This window comes from Xiphophorus couchianus, chromosome 23, assembly GCF_001444195.1.
Source record: "Xiphophorus couchianus chromosome 23, X_couchianus-1.0, whole genome shotgun sequence".
NCBI lineage: Eukaryota > Metazoa > Chordata > Actinopteri > Cyprinodontiformes > Poeciliidae > Xiphophorus > Xiphophorus couchianus.
In genome coordinates, this window is record NC_040250.1 from 27,503,804 (window position 1) to 27,512,018 (window position 8,215).

Consider the following 8,215-nt stretch of genomic DNA (forward strand, 5'->3'; position numbering starts at 1 on the left):
CACATCTTGAACTTTTGGCTATTGATTCCATTAGTCGCTGCTAAAAGCTAAGTCACTACGGGATTTGATGAAATCTGAAGACGAAGCGACAGTGCCGTCTGGCACTTAGAAAGCAAACAAATCAATCTCCAGAAAAGTGAACTACTCCGGCTGTTAAAAGATAGATGCTGAGGCTGAATGAGGGGTTTGAAACTGTAGTGGATGTCTTAACAGAAACCTTTACTTAAATGTTGAAATCTGCTGGAATGAGGCAAACAAGTCTTGAATAAAGCGAAAACCACAAAAGTTTGAACAATGGAATAGAAGAACTTTTCTTTTCTCCCAAATACCAAGCTGTAAAAGAGTATGAGGTAACAACTGGAGCTGGAAAGAAATAGTTTTTTGAAACAGTTTGGTGGGAAAGTCTAAACACAAAACGTCTAATTCCTTCGGTGTTGGTTTGATTACCACACATTTTTCTAAGCTTCCAAGCTTCTGCCTCACAGAGCAGCCCTCCCCCATGGTTCTCCCACTCAGCTCCTTCAGACTAGCCAGAGCAATTAGCAAACACCTATTGGACCTGAGCATCTGCTGAGCTCATTATAGGAGCTACTTCTCAGCAGGTAAAATGCTATTAAAGGCTTAATAGGAGAGATATGTTGTGATGACTTCCTGAAGGCGGAGTTTCACAAAGAGCAGGAGCTTCTTAAAGACTTTTAAGGTATTAAATTATGAAGTCAAATTTCTTTTGAGTCATATTTGGTATGTACAGCATTTTATAACAACTTAAGGTAACGTAGTTAGTTGATTGTGCTACAAATGGCATTATGTGCCTGGAAAACATAAATCTACCCCTTTAAGGTCCAACTCCACATGTCATTGTCTCGTGTGACGGTTTCAGTTTCCTCCAAAACCAAACGAGGGCGTGGACGTGTGTGTTGCGGTAAAAGTTTGCTTCTGCAAACAGAAGTACACTCCGGACTACAAAGTGCTGATGCAGATAGCGGTGGTGTTTATGTGGAGCGCCGTCGCTGCCCGACCTATCAGCACAGCAGTCACTTTGTCTTATTGCATATGATCTTATCGCTACAACCACATAACGCGCAAACCTGACTGCTACCGAGTAACAGTCTCCTGTGATTACAGTGTGTTGCTCTCCTCAGACGTGTTCACACACACACACACCTGACTGCTACCAAGTAATCACCTTCTTTGATTACACTGCAACTTCCCCTGGGACCTTCACACACACACACACACATATTTCCCTCCCACCCAACACTCACACTTCTAAGGTGCGCCGTGCCATTTTAACAAGAAGAATAATCTTCTTCTCTGCGGCTGGTATTTGGAGCCGGAGAGTGAGTTTCCTCTTAACAGGATTACCGTGGATAGTCCTGCCGTTGCTACAGGCTGGATAGAGCAAACCACAGGGCTGGAAAAGCTCCCCCAAACTGATGGAGGAGGACATTCGCGAGAGACGGGGGGGCCACATCAAACTTTCATCTCCTGTCTCCAGTATGAAAAGATCTCATTTTAGATGTCTTGGATCTAGTAAGGTACAGGACAGGCTACTTGCAACTTTTTCCCACTGGGGAAAGAAAAGATGCTTCAGTCAGTTTCCGTGTTGACTGTGAAAGCACTTAGCCAAGCACTTTTTATTTTCTCTGTATGTCACCAGTTTAGCTGCAGTATAGGATACCGGCAGCAAACACTACATTTGTGCAGCTTCTGAAAGTCAACCACCTCTCAGCTACTGAGATTGGAGAAAAAAAAAAAAACAGGCCACCTCATTATTGGAGTGACTGACGTAAATTGTAATCTCGAAAACTGTTAGAAACTCACCCGATTGTCGGTCGCCGACCTTAAACTGTATATAAGGTAATTTCAGTGGAAGACTTCATTCCCTTGTCCCACTTTTATAGCTTCTGGTCAGTCTCCAGGTACAACTTGCACCAGGTAAGGTAGACGGATAGCGTACAAGATACGACTTTATAGGAAACCTGGATGTTTACCTCCCCGTTTTATTCTTGAATCTTGGCTCCCCATCCATTTCTCTTCTGCTTATCTAAAGGTGGGTGGTGGAGATAACAGCTCCAGGAGGGAAACGCAGGCATCCATCTCTACAGTAACACTCTGCAGCTCTTTCTTGGGAATATTTTCCAGGCCAGAAGGGATCATATTGTCTCCTACCAGTGTCACTGGCCTTGAAATCCACCAAGGAGGGATGTAGGCTTAAAGAAACACTCATTTTTACCTCATCTGTCCAAATCACCTTCTTCTGTAATTCTTAAACAATTCATTTAATTTTTTTTATCCATCCAAAACTCCTTATTTCTTTATTTTCTTTTGCCCAACATGGATTTAAAATTTCTCTGGTTGGATGATCTAAGTTAATGTATTGTAAATTTAGCCAGTCATTTATTTCTAGTATTGTTCTTCTTCAATATAACGGCATTTTCCCCATTTCTACTTCTATTGCTGCTGCTGATGCGGTTCCAAATGCTTTGGTACATAATCCTAATGCTTGATGTTGAATAATGTCTCATTTGATTTCCAAAATTTGCGAGAAAGTTTTCTTTTTTTTTTTGCGTTTATGGCCCTTCAAGATGGCGCTCAGATCCCATCAGCCACCGCGCTGCAGACTACGTCTACAACAGGGACGTCAAGTTACAGACACGTATATTCTCAAGATACCTCGTCTTTACGTGCCGATTCACGAGATTAGTATACTGCTGTAATCCATTTTGCCCTGTTTTAAACCGAAGAAATGTACTTCCTCACCACCATGTGAAATCCGCGCGTCGTCCATGCCACATCTCTGCAACCCAGCAATATGAAAATCTACGGTAGCTCTGAAAGCACTCTTGTTCACACCAACTCCCTTCGTTCTCATCCTCCTCCCACTTGCTGAAGAATAAATAATTCCCTTATTCTCAAGTCCAACACTAGAAAAAGCTGCTGGGTGTACTATAGTCTTACTTAGCAGCTAATTTGCAGTAAAAAAAAAAAAATAGATACAACTGTTACGGCTACTCTGGCATGATAACAAGTTTCCATAATCAAAAGGTGCCAGAGTAGTTTCTAGGAGGAGGTTTTCGACTCATCCAAAACAAAAAGCATTCGCGGAGAGTTTTCTGGTTGCAAAATGTGAGCTTTCTTTACGTACAAAAATAAGAGAAACACTCTCCGAGTTGACTTTAAAAAAATGTAAAAAATAAACTTTATTTGGTGGTAGAAAAACTATTTCACTCCTCACTCCTTAACCAAACAATCAGACCCACAACAGCAGCTGCTTCTGCTTGTTAATTACAGCAGGAGGCTGACTGACAAGGAGGAAGGTCTAGCAAAACAAATAAATAAACAAGTTACAATAGATATATCATTCACACAATCTTAGATCTGTAACATTAATACATTAGCAAAAATAAATGAATCCAATTCTTAATAGGCTCCAACAACAACTGTACACTAAACCCTCCCTCCATCCAAGTAGCAAGCGCTTACTAGCCTATCCAAAGCTAAAACAAATGAGTCCTGTCCTCTACTTATTTGATAACACAACTTAGGTTTAGTAACCATTTCCAAGTTTATATTTATTTACATCAGCAGCACAGTTTCCATCAGCATCCCTGAGGATACAGAAGGTACCGAACGCACAGCATATAACAGCTTATACTTAACTGGCAATACCTCCCCATGTTTTAACAAACTCCCACTCATAACATCTTTAGCAAACATTTACAAGTACTTACCTTGACAAGAATATCTTCCGACAATCAGTAAACCAACGGAATAAGCTTAAAAGCTATTTGCTGACGTTAAGCTATCCATATGCACTAGACGCCTCACATCCATAAAATATGTCCAACCCACCATGACAAACTCGTCACAGTGAATCATCTCTTTGCTCCAACTTTTTCTCTGTCATGCCACCCTGCACAGAAGTAGCTCATGTAAGCAGCTTCTACCCATAATATCATTCTTTTGATCAATACCCAAATGTCATGATTCAACTTAACACTAATAATATAAACCAACAAATGAATCAGGTTTTGCATTCCAACTCAGCTCTCTCCAAACCACAACAGACTTGTGTAACACCATTAATGCTAAACTCACTAATCTGTCAACATCCCACTCTGTCCCTCCCTCACACTGTAATTCCTGAATTTAACAAACTTCTTTCCAGCCTAGACAGACCATCTTGTTTTACCATGTTACAAAATAATTTAAAAACAAAACCATTAAGAAACAAAGAACTCAAAATCAACACGCTTTTATTTTAAAACGTTAACATATTAAAGAAATAAAAAGACATTTCACACAAACTATGTATAGAAAAAAGTAAACAAAAATTAAATTTCTTCCTCAATGTCTTCTTCCACAGAGGATTCTTCAGTTTGTGTGAAGGCATAATATTTTTCTGAAAGATTTTAGCATATAAAACAATATCAAGACACATTTAATACTGTACTAAATATACTACAAAAACACACATTTCATTGACACTCAACAACATGAACAATTAGGAAATACTAAGAAACACTAATATATTCTCTATCTACCTCTTTGCATATGTTACCATTTTATTGCTTTGACAAATTAAAATGTTTTAACAAATAAATTAACTAATATTCTATTTAATCTCAGACTGAAAACTATATTTGCAAAGCAATTACAATTATAATTAAAACAAGTGCATAACTATTCACCACCCTATTCACAACAAACTAAATCCAACCCATAGACAGAGGAAGAGCTAAATATAATAAATACTCTAAGGTTGTTTTCCGCCTGATGATCAGTTTATTTTCCCTGACCTATGGCGCACTGGAACTGCTGTAATTTTGAAACCTTTAATAAATTACAAAAACTGAACTAATTGCTTCTTTTGTTTAAACATATATTCCTAAGAATGTTCAAATTCAAAGACATATTTCATAAACTATACAAGCTATTATGTGTTAAATTTGATAAAACACAGCAACAATTATGCACAATAAATTATTAAACAGAAATCTCGACAGAAACCAGACTATTTATAGATTTATATCCAAAGGAAATATATATTTGACATTTGAAAACGTCAATATTCCCAGCTTTAATTTAACACAACATCTTGTCTCCTGTCCTAACATGGCATGAACTTCACTCTTTTTACCACTAGTGGCATTTATTTTGAACTAAATCCAACAGAACGGGGGCGTTTTAAAGGAGGTGGGGGAGGACATGCAACCAAGGAACGTTGCACCTAACCCGAGACCAAGTCAAGCCCAAGACCAGCGCCCCGCGCTACATGACACTTTATAGAAATGTAGAGAAGTAGAAAGTACAGATACTTACTGTAAAATGTAGTGGAGTAAAAGTTAAAAGTATCCACGATTAATTCTACTTAAGGAAAATACAGATACATAAAAATTTTACTTACGTACAGTAACAAAGTACTTTATTACTTCCCACCACTGCAAACGCAATATCCGCTTTTCAGTGTTGACTATGTGTGTGTGTGGGTTTTTTTTTTTTTTCAGACGTGCTCACTCATGGAGATCAAACAAAACGCTGTTCAAACAGGCACACGGTTGTTTTTTTAGGTGTTGCTGTGTACTCCCGGCTAAAACTGCAGGGAAAACAATCAAACCCCTGGGGATGTACGGAAATGCATCAGCAGACATTAATCACTGAGGTATGAAAAATGCATAATTTCAGCAGACAAGCCTGCAGAAACATATGGTGGAACTTGACAGAAAAGGATCCAAAAACAGGGAGAAGAAAAGAAAATGGGGATGATGTAAACAACACTCAGGCAGAGACAATGAAACATTGTGGATCGCATGGATGGATGAGGCACCGACTCTTAAATAAAGTGCTTTGTTTGACTGATGTGTTTCGGCTTCCATCTGCTGTAAAGTCTACCCGCCATCCTCGTGATTATGCATTCCAGAGCTTGTTTTGAGTTCATGTTTGACCTTTAGATCAAATGAGCTGAAGAGATTGGCACTGATTGGAATGTTTTTCTAGAATACCTTTTCAATGGGAAGTCTGAGCAATAGTGGCTTCCCTTCGACGTCTATCAACAAAAATCTTGTTTAAATGGTGCAAAAAAAGTAACTGGCAGGAATCTGAACCCCCTCCTGATGGCTCAGTGGTGATGTACATATTGAGACGGTCAGTGTTTAGGACGTGCTTTATGGTTCAAACTGAAACACAGTACTGGGAATCGCTAACTGAAAAGTTAGCTGAGCTGACCCTGAAGCACTAATCATTAATATTAGTTCTGCTAATGCTAAAACGCTTTACCAACATGGTATTTAGTGGAAACTAATGCCTTGTACCAACATGGTATTTGGAAATCATGTCTTTGGAAAAACAGGGATGTTATTATTATTCTCTAGACTTGCTCTCCTTCCCTGCCTTTAACATGTAATCCTTGAAGAGGGAAAAAGTTCAGATTTTTCAGAGTAACAGCTGGAACGTCAGGCTTTTCCACTCACCGCTGCACCCAAAATAACTTCTCACCGTCTTCTCCAGCGTGTCTGGAGAACGAGGAGCAGCTAACGGCGCCGTGAACAAGCGGCGCCTTTTCCTGACACCTGATGAACAGCCATTGATGTGTTCCGCGGCGCTGACGGCAAGCAGAACGAACAGCAGCGCGGCAGGAAGCGCAGGTGTAAACGAAGGGCGTTGCAGTTTTCTGTTTGAAAATGTGTTTCGGGCGGATCTGATTGTAAGACAAACACGACTGCAGAAATAAACCGGTCTGTGCTTTTAGAATATCTTCCCATTAGATGTACGACTACCTGGGAACGATGAGCTCTTTCAAGTATTAGGTAATAAAATAATAAACCTTAAAAACAAGAGTGTTAAAAGTGTCAAGCATTTGTTTTAGCCCCGTTTACTCCTATACCTCTACATGGGTACTATCACTACTAGTACTTGATCCAAAAGTCAAATATATTGATCAAAGATCCAGTTATAAAACAAAGGCAGACCTAAACAGGTGGATTTTAAGCCTCGATTTAAAAGAACTCAGTGTTTTGGCAGTGTTGCAGTTTTCTGGAAGTTTGTTCCAGATTTGTGGTGAATAGAAGCTGAATACTGCTTCTCCACGTTTAGTTCTAATTCAGAAATACATTTTCTGAGATGTTCTAGTTTCCTCTAAAGTTCTAGAGGAGAACCCAAATAAAGATCTAAACAGTGTGTGTTAGGTTCGCTCTGTGGTGTTTGGGTTAGTTGGGTGTTTTTTCTTTCTAAGTTTCTTTGTTTTACAACTAAATTTGAAAAAAATTATTATTATAAAAAAAGAGGCTACATTTCTCACTTCAATAGTTGAGGCAAAGACAAACTTTATACTGTCTTTGTGCATCATTTGGGCCTTACTGGCGGAACCAGAAACCGTGGCCTGAACTTTGGACACATTACGTTTCCACTTAGCAATCTGGAATCAGTAAGTCTCACCATGGATATGTGTGTCTTAATTAGAGGAAGCCAACACTTGTCATTGAGAGAGCTGTTGATCTAACCTGGAACCAAACTGCCAATATTTTTTAGGAAGGTTTCTATATTCCTGCAGTCTCCCAGTCTCTATAAACTCTTATTCTTTTGACAACTTAAGTCATTTCTGGTCTCGCTACGCATGAAACAGAAAAACAAAAACAATTTAGATAGCTGAAGCAAAAATCAAATCCTGTTGATTTTTTAATTTGTTCCAACAAACAGCATGATTTTTTAAATGTTTTTTGTGATTTTTTCTTCCGAAACGCAAAAACCAAAGTACGAACCATACACCGATTATTTCCCGTCCACTTTTGAAATCAAACACTAGCTTGTGTCGGTCTATCACAGAAACATCTCGGTTAAAATACATTTGACATCTGAGGTTGTAATGTGACAAAATGTGAAAAAACTAAGGAGTGGAAAGCTTTTTGTACTGTTATCACTACATGTTGGATACACTGTGTATGCTGACGCAGATCAACAGTAAGCCAAACTCAATTTTCATGAGCCAGGAAACCGAGCATCTTGCTCCTTTATTACCGTCTTCTTGATAGCTTACAATTCTGTACAATTGTTTGGAAAGCTCAAAGAAAGCATTAAAAATAAAATATGCATCAGCTCTTTGTGAAATAAATGCATAGAATAAAACTTTTAGTGCCTAACCTTAGCTGTTATTGCCAAACAGCCACTTTCGATCACTATGCAAAAAGCAATTGGGACATGGCTAATTCCTGGACTA

General features: G+C 38.9%; 1 long non-coding RNA gene across 1 annotated transcript; it reads right to left on the bottom strand.

The window, feature by feature from the left end:
• Positions 1 to 5,225: 5,225 nt before the first annotated feature.
• On the bottom strand, positions 5,226 to 7,884 carry LOC114138851 (uncharacterized). Its single transcript, XR_003594327.1, has 3 exons — positions 7,872 to 7,884; positions 7,829 to 7,830; positions 5,226 to 5,284 (listed from the first exon to the last, which is right to left on the bottom strand). It is a non-coding gene; the product is annotated as an uncharacterized LOC114138851 (long non-coding RNA).
• Between the last annotated feature and the right edge of the window lie 331 nt (positions 7,885 to 8,215).